Raw genomic sequence first — 17,062 nt, 5'->3', positions numbered from 1 at the left:
CAATTGCTTTTGGTGTTTTATTCATGAAGTCTTTGCCCATGCCTATGTCCTGAATGGTATAGCCTAGGTTTTCTTCTAGGATTGTTATAGTTTTCGGTTTTACATTTAAGTCTTTAATCCATATTTAATTAATTTCTGTATAAGGTATAAGGAAGGGGTCCAGTTTCAGTTTTCTGCATATAGCTAGGAAGTTTTCCCAGCACCATTTATTAAATAGGGAATCTTTCCCCATTATTTGCTTTTGTCAGGTTTGTCACAGGTAAGATTGTTGTAGATGTGTGATGTCATTTCTGAGGTCTCTGTTCTGTTCCACTGGTCTATATATCTGTTTTGGTACCAGTACCATGCTATTTTGGTTACTATAGCCTTGTAGAATAGTTTGAAGTCAGGTTGTGTGACGCCTCCAGCTTTGTTCTTTTTGCTTAGGATTGTCTTGGCTATATGGACTCTTTTTTGGTTCCATATGAAATTTGAAGTAGTTTCTTCTAATTTTCTGGAGAATGTTAATCATAGTTTGGTGGAAATAGCACTGAATCTATAAATTACTTTGGGCAGTATGACCATTTTCATGATATTGATTCTTCCTATCTGTGAGCATGAAATGTTTTTCCTCTTGATTGTGTCCTCTCTTATTTCCTTAAACAGTGGTTTGTAGTTCTCCTTGAAGAGGTCCTTCACATCCCTTGTAAGCTGTATTCCTAGGTATTTTATTGTCTTTGTAGCAATTGTGAATAGGAGTTCATTCATGATTAGGCTCTCTGCTTGTCTATAGGAATGCTTGTGATTTTTGCACAATAATTTTGTATCTTGAGACTTTGCTACAGCTGCTTATCAGCTTAAGGAGTTTTGGGGCTGAGACAATGGGGTTTTCTAAATATAGAATCATGTCATCTGCAAACAGAGACATTTTGACTTTCTCTTTTCCTATTTGAATACCCTTTATTTCTTTCTTTTGCCTGATTGCCATGGCCAGAACTTCCAATACTATGTTAAATAGAAGTGGTGAGCGAGGGCATCCTTGTCTTGTGCCGGTTTTCGAAGGGAATGCTTCCAGCTTTGCCCCTTCAGTTTGATATTGGCTATAGGTTTTTCACACATAGCTCTTATTATTTTTAAATATGTTCCATCAATACCTAGTTTATTAAGAGTTTTTTGCCTGAAGGGTTGTTGAATTCTACTGAAGGCCTTCTCTGCATCTGTTGAGATAATCATGTGGTTTTGTCATTGGTTCTCTTTATATGATGGATGACATTTATTGATTTGTGTAATTTGAACCAGCTTTGAATCCCAGGGATGAAGCCTACTTGATTGTGGTGGATAAGCTATTTGATGTGCTGCTGGATTTGGTTTGCCAGTATTTTATTGAGGATTTTCACATCAAAGTTCAGCAGGGATATTGGCCTAAAGTTTTCTTTTCAGTGGTATCTCTGCCAGGTTTTGGTATCAGGATGACGCTGGCCTCATAAAATGAGTAAGGGAGGAGTCCACCCTTTTCGATTATTTGGAATAGTTTAATAAGGAGTGATACCAGATCCTCTTTGTACCTCTGGTAGAGTTTGGTTGTGAATCCATCTGCTCCTGGGCTTTTATTGGTTGGTAGGCTGTTAATTATTGCCTCAATTTTAGAACTTGCTATTGGTCTATTCAGGGATTCGATTTCTTCCTGGTTTAGTCTTGGGAGGGTGTATGTGTCCAGGAATTTATCCATTTCTTCTAGATTTTCTATTTTATTTGTGTAGAGGTGTTTGTAGTATTCTCTGATGGTAATTTGTATTTCTGTGGGATCAGTGGTAATATCCCTTTTATCTTTTTTTATTGTGTCTATCTGATTCTTCTCCCTTTTCTTCTTTATTATTCTAGCTAGTGGTCTATCTATTTTGTTAATTTTTTCAAAAAATCAGCTCCTGGTTTCATTGATATTTTGAAGGGATTTTCATGTCTCTATCTCTTTCAGTTCTGCTCTGACCTTAGTTATTTCTTGTCTTCTGCTAGCTTTTGAATTTGTTTGCTCTTCCCCCTCTAGTTCTTTTCATTGTGATGTTAGACTGTCGATTTGAGATTTTTCCAGCTTTCTGATGTGGGCATTTAGTGCTATAAATTTCCCTCTTCACGCTGCTTCAGCTGTGTCCCAAAGATCCTGGTACATTGTCTCTTTGTTCTCATTGGTTTCCAAGAACTTCTTGATTTCTGCCTTGCTTTTGTTATTTACCCAGGAGTCATTCAGGAGCAGTTTGTTTAATTTCCATGTAGTTGTGCAGTTTTGAGTGAGTTTCTTTATCCTGAGTTCTAATTTAATTGTAGTGTGATTGGAGAGACTATTTATTATGATTTCAGTTCTTTTGCATTTGATGAGGAGTGTTTTACTTCCAACTATGTTGCCAATTTTAGAGTAAGTGCCATGTGGCACTGAGAAGAATGTATATTCTACTTATTTGAGGTGAAGAGTTCTGCAGATATCTGTTAGGTCCACTTGATCCAGAGCTGAGTTTAAGTCTTGAATATCCTTATTAATTTTCTGTCTCATTGATCTGTCTAATATTGACCATGGGGTGTTAAAGTCTCCCATTATTATTGTGTGGGAGTCTGTCTCTTCGTAGGTCTTTAAGAACTTGTTTTATGAATCTGGGTGCTCCTGCATTGAGTGCATATATATTTAGCATAGTTAGCTCTTCTTGTTGCACTGATCTCTTTACCATTACGTAATGCCCTTCTTTGTCTTTTTCTGATCTTTGTTGGTGTAAAGTCTGCTTTGTCAGAGAGTAGAATTGCAAGCCCTGCTTTCTTTGTTTGTTTGTTTTGTTTTGCTTTCCATTTGCTTGGTAAATATTCCTTCATCTCTTTATTTTGAGCTTATGTGTGTCTATGCACATGAGATTGGTCTCCTGAATACAGCACACTGATGGGTCTTGACTTTATTCAATTTGCCAGTCTGTGTCTTTTAATTGGGGCATTTAGCCCATTTACATCTAAGGTTAATATTGTTATGTGTGAATTTGATCCTGTCATTGTGATGCTACTAGTTATTTTGCGCACTAGTAGATGCAGTTTCTTCATAGTGTCACTGGTCTTTATATTTTGATATGTTTTTGCAGTGACCAGTATGAGTTTTTTCTTTCCATATTTAGTGCTTCCTTCAGGAGTTCTTGTAAGGCAGGCCTGGTGGTGACGAAATCCCTTAGCATTTGCTTATCTGTAAAGGATTTTATTCCTTCTTTGTTTATGAAGCTTAGTTTGGCTGGATATGAAATTCTGGGTTGCAAATTCTTTTCTTAAAGAATGTTGAATACTGGACCCCACTCTCTTCTGGCTTGTAGGGTTTCTGCAGAGAGATCCACTGTTAGTCTGATGGGCTTCCCTTTGTAGGTGACCTTACCTTTCTCTCTGGCTGTCCTTAACATTTTTTTCTTCATTTTGACCTTGGAGAATCTGATGATTATGTGTTTTGGGGTTGATCTTCTTGTGGAGTATCTTAGTGGTGTTCCAAATTTGAATGTTGAATTTGAATTTGAATGTCGGCCTGTGTTGCTAGGTTGGGGAAGTTCTCCTAGATAATATCCTGAAGTGTGTTTTCCAGCTTGGTTCCATTCTCCCCATCACTTTCAGATACACCGACCAATCATAGGTTTGTTCTTTTCACATAGACCCATATTTCCTGGTGGCTTGTTTATTCCTTTTTATGTTTTTTCTCCAATCTTGTCTGTGTGTCTTATTTCAGCAAGGTGGTCTTCAATCTCTTATATCCTTTCTTCCACTTGATCGATTCGGCTATTGATACTTGTGTATGGTTCAGGAAGTTCTCGTGCTGTGTTTTTCAGCTCCATCAGGTCATTTATGTTCTTCTCTAAACTGATTATTCTAGTTAGCACTTTCTGTAACCCTTTATCAAGGTTCTTAGCTTCATTGCATTGGGTTAGAATATGCTCCTTTAGCTAAGAGGAGTTTTTTATTACCCACCTTCTGAAGCCTACTTCTGTCAATTTGTCAATCTCGTTCTCCATCCAGTTTTGTGTCCTTGCTGGAGAGGGGTTGCAATCATTTGGAGGAAAAGAGGCATTTTGGCTTTTGGAATTTTCAGCGATTTTGCAATGTTTTTTCCTCATCTTCGTGGATTTATCTACCTTTGATCTTTGAGGCTGATGACCTTTGGATGGGACTTTTGTGTGGGGGTCTTTTTTTGTTGATGTTGATGTTGTTGCTTTCTGTTTCTTATTTTGTCTTCTAACAGTCGGGCCCCTCTTTTACGGGTCTGCTACAGTTTGCTGGAGGTCCACAGCAGACCCTGTTTCCCTGGGTGTCACCAGTAGAGGCTGCAGAACAGCAAAGATTGCTCCTTGCCCCTTCCTCTGGAAGCTTCGTCCCAGCAGGGCACAGACATGATGCCAGCTGGAACTCTCCTATATGAGGTATCTAGAGACCCCCGTTGGGACGTCTCACCCAATCAGGAGGCATGGGGTCAGGGACCCACCCAAGGAAGCAGTCTGACTGGCCCTTAGAGGAGCTGGCATGCTGTGCTGAAGGAATCTGTCTCATCCAGATCACCTGGACTCTCCAGAGCCAGCAGGCAGGAGAGATTAAGTCTGCAGAACCTGAGACCATGCTGCCCCTCACCTCAAGTGCTCTGTCCCAGGGAGATGAGAGTTTTATCTGTAAGCCCCTGAGGAGCTGCTAGATTTCCTGAAGAGATGCCCTGCCCAGTGAGGAGGAATCTAGAGAAGCAGTCTGGCCAAGGCCACTTTGTCATGCTGTGGTGAATTCTGCCCAGTCCAAATCTCCCAGCCTCCTTAGCACTGTCAGGGGAAAACCGCCTTTAAAGCCACAGTAATGGTGGTCGCCCCTCCCCCCACCAAACTCAGAGGTCCCAGCTCAACTCCAGACTGCTGTGCTGCCAGTGAGAATTTCAAGTCAGTGTTTCTTCAGCCCCTTTTCCAGGGGAGTGGACAGTTATCCTGTCTCACTGGAGTTCCAGGTGCCATTGGATTACGAAAAACCTCCTGCAGCTTGGTATCTGCCCAAACAGCCACCCAGTTTTGTGCTTGAAACCCGGGGTCCTGGTGGTGTAGGCTCATGAGGGGAACTCCTGATCCGAGGATCGCAAAAATCCATGGGAAAAGCATAGTACCCTGGGCAGGCAGCACAGAGCCTCACCGTGTCCCTTGACTAGGGGAGGGAGGTCCTCCGGCTCTGTACACTTCTGGGTGAAGCAACGTCCCACTCTGCTTCTGCTCACTGTCTGTGGGTTGTACCCACCGCCTAACCACCCCCAATGAGATGAACTGAGTACCTCAGTTGGAAATGCAGAAATCGCCTGCCTTCTGCATTGGTCTTGCTGGAAGCTGCAGACAGGAGCTGTTTCTATTCCGCCCTCTTGGCCCCTCCTGCCAAGCATTGTTTATTTAAAACATTTTTTATAGTTTTATGGTGCTGACACACAGGATATGCCTGAAATTTTGTAAAATAAATAACAATGTTCAAGCAAATAACACATTTATAAACCTGCCCCAAAGATGCAATAAATAACAGTCCTGTAAAGAAGTAACTCTATTCTCAGAGTTCCCAGGGCCCAGAAGAAGGGCACACAACCAACCAGCCCAGGGGCCCCAAGGCTCTGTCTCCACCCCACAAACAAAGCCTGAGATGCTGCGTTGAGGTCACTGCCCAGCACCGCCAACCTGGCCTCCAGGTTCAAGTCCCAGGAAAGTCAGAATAGAAGAAAATAGAAGTGAAGGAATCACTACTGACTAGGTCCAGGCTGTTTATTTTTGTAATGTTAAATCACTCTGTGCAGGCCAGTAATATTGTCTGAGAATTACTTGAGAATTCTACAGTATAGCTGGGCTTTAATTTTTAAAGTAGAGTAACTCACAAAATTAGTGTATGATCCCATACTACATGTGGTTAATTTTGTCAGCTTGGCTATGTTGTGGTACTCAAGTATGGGATTAAACATCCGTCTGGATGTTACTGTGAGATTGTTTTTAGATGAGAAATGACCTCACTCTCTTGCTGAATACTTCCCTCCATTCTACTCTTATCAATATGAAAGCTTTTTACTGTTACTTCCAAATCCCACGTTATCAAGGTCTTTTCATTTTCTGCTCTTTCTGGAAAATTCTACCAGATATTTGCAAGTTGGCTCCTTCCCTTTCTACAGTTCTTAGCTTCAAGTTCACTTCCTTAGGTCTTTCCTGACCACTGTCTCTAAAGTGACCATCACACCACCTACCCAAATTATAATTCTCTGCTTAGACTTCTCCTCATTTGGTATTTTTCTGATAGATTGATTGCAGTGGTTCCCATACTCATTTTGCTTGTACTTTTATCTACAGAACTCCACTAGGGTGGAAGGAGAGGAAGAGACTAAGGATTCACATCTCACAAAGACATTTATGGAAGACCGAGTGTGTTTCCAGTATCTTTCAGAGTTTGCAAATGAGGCGGTGCCCAGCATAGACAGGTTCTTTGCCCACCCATCCTAAATCCACAAGGCCATAGATGCAGAAAGGATATTTAATAAAGTTCAACACTGAGTCCTGACAAACACTGTGCAAGAAAGCTCAAACAGAAAGGAAGTTTCTTATTCTGATTGAGAATACATCATACTTCTGGTATGCTACTGAAAGCTTCTGAGGTTGGGAATAAGACAAGGGCTCTGGCTGTCACCATTTCTCTTGAACCTTACAGTGGAATTTGGCACTACGGGAATTGCAAGTCAACACAGTGGCCACTCAAGGAGAAGCAAGGGGTGGCTGGAAGGAGAGGTGCCCCTGGAGTTCCGTAAAATCTCTTTCTTGATGTGCCTTTGAGTGTTCTCTTTGTGAAAATTCTTTGAACTGCACTCTTATGATTTGTGCATATTTCCCTATGAAAATTATACCTCAATAAAATATTGACTTAAATAACGGAAGCAATCTGGATGTCCATCATTGGGGGAATGGATAAATCAAAATATATTTCTATTGTGATAAGTTACCCAACAGTTTGAAAAGAATAAGAGTGATCTGTATATGTTAAGTTGGAAAAAATCTCCAAGACATAATAGTATATGAGAAAGGAAAGTTGTCCCATATTCTCATTTGTGGATATGTGCGAATATTTAACATTTTTTAAAAGACTTAGAAAGGAGACAGACTGTAGAAGACAAAATGAAAATTCTGTTTTTTGCTCTATTATATTATTTGATTAGTTTGTAACACAAATATATTCCTGCATCACTTGTGTAAATGAGTACCAGTATTTTCTAGATGGATGCAGAGGAGACCATGGCTGATGGTGTAGCGTGGCACAGGGTGGGGTTCCTGGGGAACAGAACACTGCCTTTGCTGGGGATCCTGCAGGAGTTGGGGGGCAGTGACCTGGAGGCATCAGGGCTCCACCTCCTTTGCCATCTTTCAGTAGCTTGGCGACTTCGACAGGCAGCTGAGCCTCTGACATGGTGTCCTCGACTCAGAAAGGGAAGGTGGAAGGCAGCGATGGTCACGACCTGTCTAATCCTGCTGGGTTGTTTCTCTGCCACTTGGGACTCTGTGTAAAATGTGTGTGGGAGAATCAGACCTTTCAGTTGAACCTTGACTTTCAGTCAACTTTTTGTTCTGTCCTAAAATTGGAGAGAAAATGATCTTGAGGGGCATGGCTTTAAGAGGTATTGACTGGTGACTCTGTGTGGGATGAAGAGCTGGTTCCTGCACATGATTTCTGGAGCCAGGGTGCCCCCACCCCAGATTCTCAGTCTCCTGACAGCATTTCAACACAACATTGCTGTTTGTCCTTTGGTGCCTAAATGGGGAGACAAAGTCTGAAATTGTTACTTTAACAGGAAGGAACTACAAACAAATAGCAAGGCATAAATCTAGGTTTGAAAATAAACGGTCTACACAGACAGCTCCTTCAGCTGCCTCCCTGTGAGTGGAGTGACAGGTCACCCAGCTGCCTAGGGCCAACAGAACCCCTATCTGTCAGTCTCACTGATTGCTCAAGGCAGATCGCTTGCATCTCCCTGGAGCCTGGGCCTGCTCAGCTGAGGTGAGAGCTCACCTTGCAGTCTAGCTGGTGTTCACCTCATCTTTTTCCTCCCACCTCCCTTGGCAGACAGCTCCACCCCTGTTCCCAGCCGGCCTGGGACTGCCTCAGCACTGGCCCTCTTCTCCGGCTGTGCAGGGCCCTGCACGCGTCACTACACTCTTAGTTGCAGCTGGGATCAATGTCATTTTGGGGAGCAGAAGCCCCCCTGAACACATCAATGGGGGGTCACGAAGGGACAGATTCCTCCCGCAAGCCACACATACTGCTGCTGTGTTCAGGCCAAGCCTCCTGGAAATCGTCAAAAGGGACCACTGCCTCTTTCAGATGGGCCCTCCTTAATCCTTCATTGGGAGTTTAATTGGCACCACCTTGGGGGGCGCTGTGTGTTTACAAAATGATACACAAACCCAGACATTCATTAGCGCTGTCAGTGTCTTTGGAGTGATAAATAGTGGCAAGGCTCGTCAAAATGCTCCTGGAGCTAATCCCAAATTAACTTTTCTTTGCCTTGCCAAGAAGAAATATGAGAGCAATGAAGGTTTTATGATAGCCCATAATCTCACAATTAAACAAGTGACTGAAAAAATGGAACAATGTATTATACTTTAATTGAAAGGCAGGAACCAAAATAAACATGAGCGCCCCCAAGTCCTTCTGGTGACAAGCCCCAATATGCCTAAGCTTTAACGCCAACTCCAGCCCACCTCCAAGGCAAGTGCACAGTGCTGGGGGTGCGTCCACGGATGGAGCGCGCAGCACCACACGAGGCTGGCTGGCATCTGCTGGTTTGCTGTCTGATCAGTTATAAATGGGCTGTCTCCAGGACTGTTTTCACACGTCCACTGCACTCCAACAGTTGCCCAAATTAAACCATTGGAATTCTACGGGTAATTGAGTTTAAGGTTTAATCTTACCTACAAGTAAATAACTCAATTCCACCAGGAGAACCACCACATGGTCTAGAGAAAATCTGAAAAGGAATGAAAGACCTCAACAGTGGAATTGCCAATGAGGGGGAGAGAAGGGCAGCGGCGGCAGGGCTGTTGTTTGCCCTCTGGAGAGTAATGTAAACTAGAGCTTAGCTTCCCCTCCAGACCACCCAGTTTTATCTCTTTAGAAAAACATTAGCACATTTGAAATGTCTGAGTAGCTCAGGAAGCCACTCAGGAGTTATTGAGAAGAGGCTGCCTGTCTTTACTTTCCATTAGCAGAAGGAGACACCAGGATAGTTGGGGTACACTGAAGCAATTGCCAAAAAATTCCAGATCAATATTTTTAAATTGCATCGTAAGGGCAAATTACTCTTTTCTTCTTTCTCCTGTTTAAATTAAATTCAACTAATGCATTTGGTTATAGACGATTACAATCTGCCTATTCTGGATGGCTTCAAAGTTGAGTCAGCAAGAACTTTGGAATCGATTGTCCTCGCTGTGGAATACGTCTTGCCTTTTGCTCTCCTTTCCATATCTGTGATTTTGAAAACTGTTTTCCCTTGAAAAAGAGAAGTCTAGCTGGTGGGCCTCATTTTAATAATCAGGATGGAGATTTGAGGAGAATGCTGTTCTCGGGCCTCTTTGCACTGCTGGACTTCCCTCCAGACAGGTCTGGGTGCTCTTCCATTCCTCACAGTGAGCCAGAGAAACGGCCCAGCGCCACCCGGATCCTTTGGCCTGTGGAAGTTCTCCATGCTGTGTAGACTCCAGGACACTTACCAGCCTGGATCCAGTTCCCGGTATCACTTTCCACATTCAAATATTTCCACATATTTTGTAAGAAGATGATGAACCTTATTTCTCCTCCTTCACTCTTATTTTTCTGAGTGTTCTTGCAGCAGGTGATTTGTTACCTGCGTATCTCCAGCTGTCGGCGAGGGCCGTCTCTGCTGAGCAAACCTCAGCAGCAGCGCCAGAAAAATGTCTGTCCAGGGATTTGCAGAGATCACAGAGCAGACCGAAGCTGCTCAGGAAGTCCAGCAGCTCTGCCACTAGCGCTTGCGTGGAGCAGCCCCCACTGACACCCCTGCAGTGTCCGCCCTCTGGCCCTGACAGCAGCCTGTGAGATGGGTCTTCAGGTGACAGGTTCTGATGCTCCAGCAGCCTGTCTTGGGGGCTGTTCTGCACATGTACTTCTCACCCCAGAACCCTGTCCTGAGGAGGGTCCAAGGAGGGCAAGGAGGCAGCAGTGGTCCCAGTACCAGGACACCTCTCCTCTCACAGAGTTGAAACACAACAAGCCCTCACTGTAGAGCTGATTCTAGAATGCATGGGCAGGTGGGGTGGGGCACTGAGTGTCAGGAAGGGTCTGTGTAAAACGGCCCCTCCCCAGCCTTGCCATAGCAAGGGACTGACCATGAATTTGAAGAGCCAGGGGACACCCCTCAAACTGCCTCAGCCTAGCCGACCAGTCCTGGGAAGGGAGCAGCCCACAGGGATGGCACAGCTGGGTGGACACATGGGGATGGTTACTGTCCCTACCTCGTCCCTATCCCCTGGAAATGACCCTGCTTTCCAGGCCCTGGCCTGTCCCTGGTCACTCCAAGAGCTGACGAAGTGTCAACTGGGCAGAGCAAAGAAGAGTTTTTCTTTGCAATTTCACAGTAGGATAAAGAAAAGAGATTTGGGTCTTTATTCTCCTAGCCCAGTCTGGTCTGGTCAGGGAGGATCAGCGGGGACCAGACTGAGTGAACTAGTCTGTGACTGGGGACCCAGCTGTCCTGAGGTCCCCATGATGTTTAGGGTCTGCCGGCCAGGACATGGAGACAGCCCTGCACTTGCCAATGAGCTGTGGCCTCTTGGGCAACTGCTTCATCTCCAGGATCCCCAGCCGGGCATAATTATTCCTTCCTGGAAATAATAGTGTGGTGGCAACCAAGAGTAGTGGTCCCCAACTTTTTGGCACCAGGGACTGGTTTTGTGGACGACAATTTGTCCATGGGTGGGGGCGCATGGGAGGGGGCACAGGCTTAGGGTTTCAGGATGAAACTGTTCTACCTCAGATTATTGGGCATTAGATTCTCATAAGGAGCGCAAGATCTAGATCGCTCGCACGCACAGGTCACAACAGAGTTCGCTCTCCTATGAGGATCTGATGCTGCCACTGATCTGAAAGGAGGCTGAGCTCAGGCTGTAATGCTCCCTCGCCCATGGCTCACCTCCTGCTGTGCAGCCCAGTTCCTAACAGGCCACAGACTGGTACAGGTCCCATGATCAAAAGCATGTATTGAGCAGTGTTAGATAAACCCTAAACATCAAAACATGTTAGAAACTAAGGAGAAGGTTGGGAAAAGGCACCCAGAGGAAGAAATAATAATCTACATGTGTGTTGCTGAGTCTCCATGGAGCTTTTAAGCAGGAGTTCTCAGACATTAGTGTGCATTAACATCACCTCGAAGGCTCCTCAAAGGGCACACGGGTGGGCCCACTCCAGGAGCTCCTGACTCGAGGGTGGGACCCAAGAATGTGCATTCTAATAAGTTCTCCAGCACTGCTGGGGCTGCTGGTCTAGAGGCCTCACTTTCAGAACTGCAACCCTGGTCTGCCTGCCTGGGAAAAGAAGTGAGATGGCTCCTGGGCCTCAGAGGAGCTGGATTCAGGACCAAGGGCTGCTCCTAGTCAGGACCTATAGCCACCACCCTACCTCCCTTGCCACACCCCCTGCCCTGCCGTGGACAAGCCTAGGACCTGGTCTCCGCAGCCCTTTCGCTTGCTTCAGTTGCCCATCCATTGCTCCTCAGAAATGGTCCAGTGCCTCCCCAGCAACACTTACTTCTCCCCCATCCTCCCTCCACTTGCAGAGACTCCTACCTCCTGCTTGCCTGAGAAAACCCAGCCTCCAGTTCACTCTCCAGAAAAGTAACACTCGGAGGCACGTGCAAGATCATGCTTACAACACTGCAGAAGAAAACAGCTGGAAACATGCTATTTGTCCACCCACAAGGAAATGACTGAATAGGCTCTGAATCACACATACTGCAGAATATAAAATTAAGAAAAGAAAAACACAGCACAAAAGTATGTACTTTTATAGTCTGTGTTAATTTAGAGATGAAACATAAGAGATATATAGGTGATTAAAAGAGCTGGCCATCTTCAGACAGAAGTCTAGGATGGTGATAGGGTCAAGGGGAACTTTTATTTCTTCTATGTCATTGTCTAACTTGAATAAGTTTTACACCTGTGTGTGTATTTGTGTGTGTGTCTATATATATATATATGTGTGTGTGCTATATAAACACACACACGTATGTGCTAGTATAAACGGACCTACTGAGATGCCAGTCGTATAAAGTAGAGCACATACAATTATGTACAGTATATAACGCTTGATAATAAATGACTGTGTTACTGGCTTCTGTATTTATTATGCTATACATTTTATTGTTATTTTAGAGTGTGCTTCTTCTATTTTAAAGTTAACTGTAAAACAGCCTCAGGCAGGTCTTCAGGAGGGATTCTAGAAGAAGGCATCGTTACCACAGGAGATGACAGCTCCATGAGTGTTATTTCCCCCGAAGACCTTCCAGTGGGACAAGATGTGGAGGAGGAAGACAGTGATATTGATGATCCTGACCGTGTGTAGGCTTCAGTTAATGTGTGTGTTCACATCTTAGTTTTTAACCAAAAAAAAAGTTTAAAAAGTAAAAAAAAAAAAGAAATAAAAAAAGTTTATAGAATAAGGATATAGAGAAAGAAAATATTTTTGTACAGCTATACAATGTGTTTGTGTTTTAAGCTAAGTGTTCTTACAACAAAGTCAAACAGTTAAAAAAATTAAAAGTTTAAAAATTTGTAAAGTAAAAAATTACAATAAGTAAAGTTAATTTACTATCGAAAAAAGGAATTTTAAAAATAAATTTAGTGTAACCCACAGTAGTGTACAGTAATGTCCCAGACCTTCACATTCACTCACCACCCACCCAGTGACTTACCCAGAGCAACTTCCAGTCCTGCAAGCTCCATTCATGGTAAGTGCTCCATAGGGGTGTGCCCCTTTTTTAATCTTTGATGCCATATTTTTACTGTACCTTTTCAATGCTTAGATATATTTAGATACACACATACTCACCACTGTGTTATAACTGTCTACAGTACTGAGTGCAATCATGCCCTGTGCAGGTTTGTAGCCCAGGAGCAACAATAGGCTGTAGCATAGAGCCTGGGGGTGTAGCAGCTGCACCAGCTAGGTTTGTGTGTCACTCTGTGGGGTTCACACAATGATGAAATCACCCAAGGATGCATTTCTCAGAAGTATCCCTCCTAAGTCACACATGAATCTATGTGTATCTATATGTGTATATATATACACACACACACACATATATGTATATACACGTGTACATATATACATATGTACGTATATACAAATATACACATAAACATATATATGTGTATACATATACATGCAAATATACGTATATATGTGTGTGTATATATATAGATGTATATCTGGGAAAAGAGGAGAGGGGGCTGAGGAATATAGACTTCTCTCCTTGACCTCTCCATGCCTCTATAATGGCACCCACCCCCACCCCCAAAAACTGCTCTTGCTGAGATTGGCAGGGCCTCTGTATTCCCAAAGAGGCCATGCTCAGCTCTCACCGCATGGAACATCTGAGTTGGAGCTACTCCTCTTCTTGCAGCTGTCTATATTATAGATATGGATGCTTTATAAGGCTTGATTTTCCAAAATTTTTCTATGGATGCTTTCATGGGAATTGCATGAAAATCATTGTTGAAGTATTTAGAGGGCCCTGATGCTTCCACATTTGTCCAAACACTCTTTCACATCTCTGGAGAAACGGGTTTCGAATTTTCATCATTTAGACCTTGTGCATACCTCATCAGACTTATCACTAGAGATTTAGGGTGCTTTTATATATGATAAACAACATCTCCATTTCTACTGTATTCCTTCATTGTTGCTTGTAATCACTGCTTGAAAATCTATCCTTTTAAACAATTTTGGCCATTTCATTAATGTGTTTTATTCCCAAAGATTTGATAGTCTTGAGAATCATTAAAATAAAAATTAAAGTGTTCTTGCCCCAAATTGTCTTTTAATTTATAATTCATATCTTGTTTAATTGACTTCCAGACAATATAAAATTATAATGGTGATAGGTAGCTAACCCTAGTCTCTTTGCTAATTTTTGTTTTAGAAGCTATGTGATGATTTGGTTGTAAAAGTATACAGTTTACTAAAATACATGGCCAAAAGGATACTTTTATTTTTATTTATTTATTTTTTATTTTATTTTTATTTTTGAGACGGAGTCTCACGCTGTCGCCAGGCTGGAGTGCAGTGGTGCAATCTCGGCTTACTGCAACCTCCTCCTCCTGGGTTCAAGGGAATCTCCTGTCTCAACTTCCCGAGTAGCTAGGACTACAGGTGCCTGCCACCATGCCCAGCTAATTTTTGTATTTTCGGGAGAGATGGGATTTCACCATGTTGGCCAGGATGGTCTCGATCTCTTGATCTTGTGATCCGCCTGTCTCAGTCTCTCAAAGTACTGGAATTACAGGCGTGAACCACCGCACCCGGCCCAAAAGGATACATTTTTTTCTTACCTTTCTAGGACTTCTTTTCCTAGAATTAAAAAATGAATGTTGATTTTTATCAAATTACTTCAGTGTCTTTTTGGCTTTACTTACGTTCTAGTTTTTACATTTCTTAATATTAACCTTTTGTCCCCAGGATACATCACTTTGGGTCCTGGTGAATGATAATTTCATGTACTGTAGGATTCAAGTTGTTATCTCACTTTTTGTTGAAATGTGTTTTCATCTATAGTTGACATTTGAAAGTCATAAGATATGTCTGAAGACCATCATAAATCCCCAGATTTCCCACAAAACATAGCAAAAAGACACATACAGGCCTTCATCATCTATTAATTATCAGTAATGTTAGTAGGACTTCTTCACTTTCTCATGAATCATACATGAATCTTCTAGTGTTTGCTCCTTGGGAGTGTGTCCTCATAATGCAGACGTGGTCATGGTTCTTTTTGAATCCTCCTGTAAGCAGGCCCTGCGAGGAGGATTTGGCTACAGGCAGATATCTGAGGCAGGATCCCAGGAAGCAGGAGCCAGAGTAGAGGAGGGAACAAGAAAAGCAGAAAATCCAGGGAAGGGTGAATTCACAGCTAACTTTCTCTGCAGATAACCAGGGCTCCATCCAGCTAGGTTCTGGCTGAGAAGCCTGTGGAACATACCCCAGCATGGTCCTTCAGAGACGGAGAACGGGATGTGGATGCTGACCTCCAGATGCTCACTGCTTGAAGGCGGCAGCTCTTCTGGTCCGCACTCCCTGAGGTTGAGTGAGTGCCCAGGGCCGGGGCAGCAGAGCAGTCCCCAGGGCAAAGCTACACTGTTAGTAGGGAATCAGCAGCTGGCATGGGCCATTCCCACAGCTGCAGCTAAATGCAGGAGATGTGGTGTGGTGTCAAAGCAGCTGCTTCAACCAGCATTCCTACATTAGCTTTTAAAAAGTTGAATCCCCCATCTTACAAGAGATCTTTGCCCCAGTGAAAGTACACATTAAACATTCCCCAACTAGCTCCTGCTGAATTATCTACAGACTGTATGGTGATGCTGTTCAGGTCAATGATGAAAATGAACAGAAAATTTAACAAAGAAAGGAACCAGTTTCTTGGAGCAACTGTTCCTGACGCTTTGCTGCTTTGCATGCCACCATAGGTGTCTTTAAAACAGCCCTCCTTTCCTCCAGAGACCTGGGTCAGGGTGTGGCCTTTGTCTCCAAGAGCACATCTGGAGCAAGCCATTCCTGAGTGCTGAGGTCCTGATGCTACCCACCCCAGACCCCTGCAGTGCTGAGCCTCACCTCAGATGCACCCACCCCTCAGCTCACCTCTGACTCCACCCTGTCCTCTAGGATAGGATGAAAAATCCAAAAAATATCAGGAGAGAGAATGATGCCTTTGCAACTTACATTACTTGGTAATTAAATAAGCTGAAAATTTAATAGTTAAGACTTTTGAGGCGTGCCAGGATGTCCCAGAGCTGCAGGGAGACACTCCTCCTTCACCGAAGCCCTTTGAAGTCTTGGAAATTTAAAAGATACTGCCCACGCATCACCTCCGGGTACCAATCAGCCCTGCTTTGACCCAGTGTGTCATCACAGAATCATTACATGATCACATGTTATGGCCTTTTGCACATGAGCAGAAGAAGGGTACAGGCTCTGGCTCCTCAGTCTTTAGATCCTACTTGCCAGAGCAATGTTTGACACACAAGGAACATCACTCAGTGAGCTCCTGAAATAGACTAGACCATCCAGAGACCTGCAGAGCTCCATCCTTCAGCTCTGGGTCTTTGTTTAAATATCAGCTTCTCAGGAAGACCTTCACTGACCACCCTTCTAGAACAGTAAACCCCACTCTAAACCATCCCTGTTTTCTCTGCTTCATTTTTTTCCATAGCACTCACCACCATCTGACACCCTCCATGTTTTACCCACTTGGGGTGTGTTGGTCCTTCCTAGAATGTGACCTCCATGTAGCTAGAGTTTTTGCTAGTTTGGGTCACTGCTGAAACCTCAATACCTAAAACAGAGCCTGGAATATAGAAGCATTCAATAATTTTTGCAGACTAAAGAGTAAATAAAAGAATGAGTAAAAGAATTATTATCACCAATGCTTTAGACTGTGGCCACATTATTCTCAGCTGATACTCTGAGACATACACATTGAAAATGCCAGCAAACCTTTGAGAGGCAAAGCTAGCATGTTTCACATAAATTAAAATAGATTTAAGACTAAATAAAGTATTACAGAATGTTATCCCATTTGTTTGATTCAGCTCAAAGGCCATACATTATGAAAGAAAAAAGTACCCCCAAAGAAGCATAGCCCTGGGGGTCAGATCCGGGAAAGCCAGCCTGACCCTGGTGGGGTATTTAAACACTCATCACAAGAAATGTCCCCTAAAGTTTTCATGGTTTTAGGTCTTACATTTAAGTCTTTAATCCATCTTGAGTTAATTTTTTATAAGGTGTACAGAAGGGGTCCAGTTTCAGTTTTTTG

General features: G+C 43.3%; 1 pseudogene; it reads right to left on the bottom strand.

Annotated features, from left to right (window-relative positions):
- The window catches only part of LOC105538696, a 35,718-nt pseudogene extending 19,916 nt beyond the window's left edge, over window positions 1–15,802 (bottom strand).
- Between the last annotated feature and the right edge of the window lie 1,260 nt (window positions 15,803–17,062).

This window comes from Mandrillus leucophaeus, unplaced genomic scaffold, assembly GCF_000951045.1.
Source record: "Mandrillus leucophaeus isolate KB7577 unplaced genomic scaffold, Mleu.le_1.0 Scaffold197, whole genome shotgun sequence".
Classification (NCBI taxonomy): domain Eukaryota; kingdom Metazoa; phylum Chordata; class Mammalia; order Primates; family Cercopithecidae; genus Mandrillus; species Mandrillus leucophaeus.
Note: the sequence above shows the minus strand (reverse complement) of the source record. Positions and strands in the feature narration are given on the sequence as shown.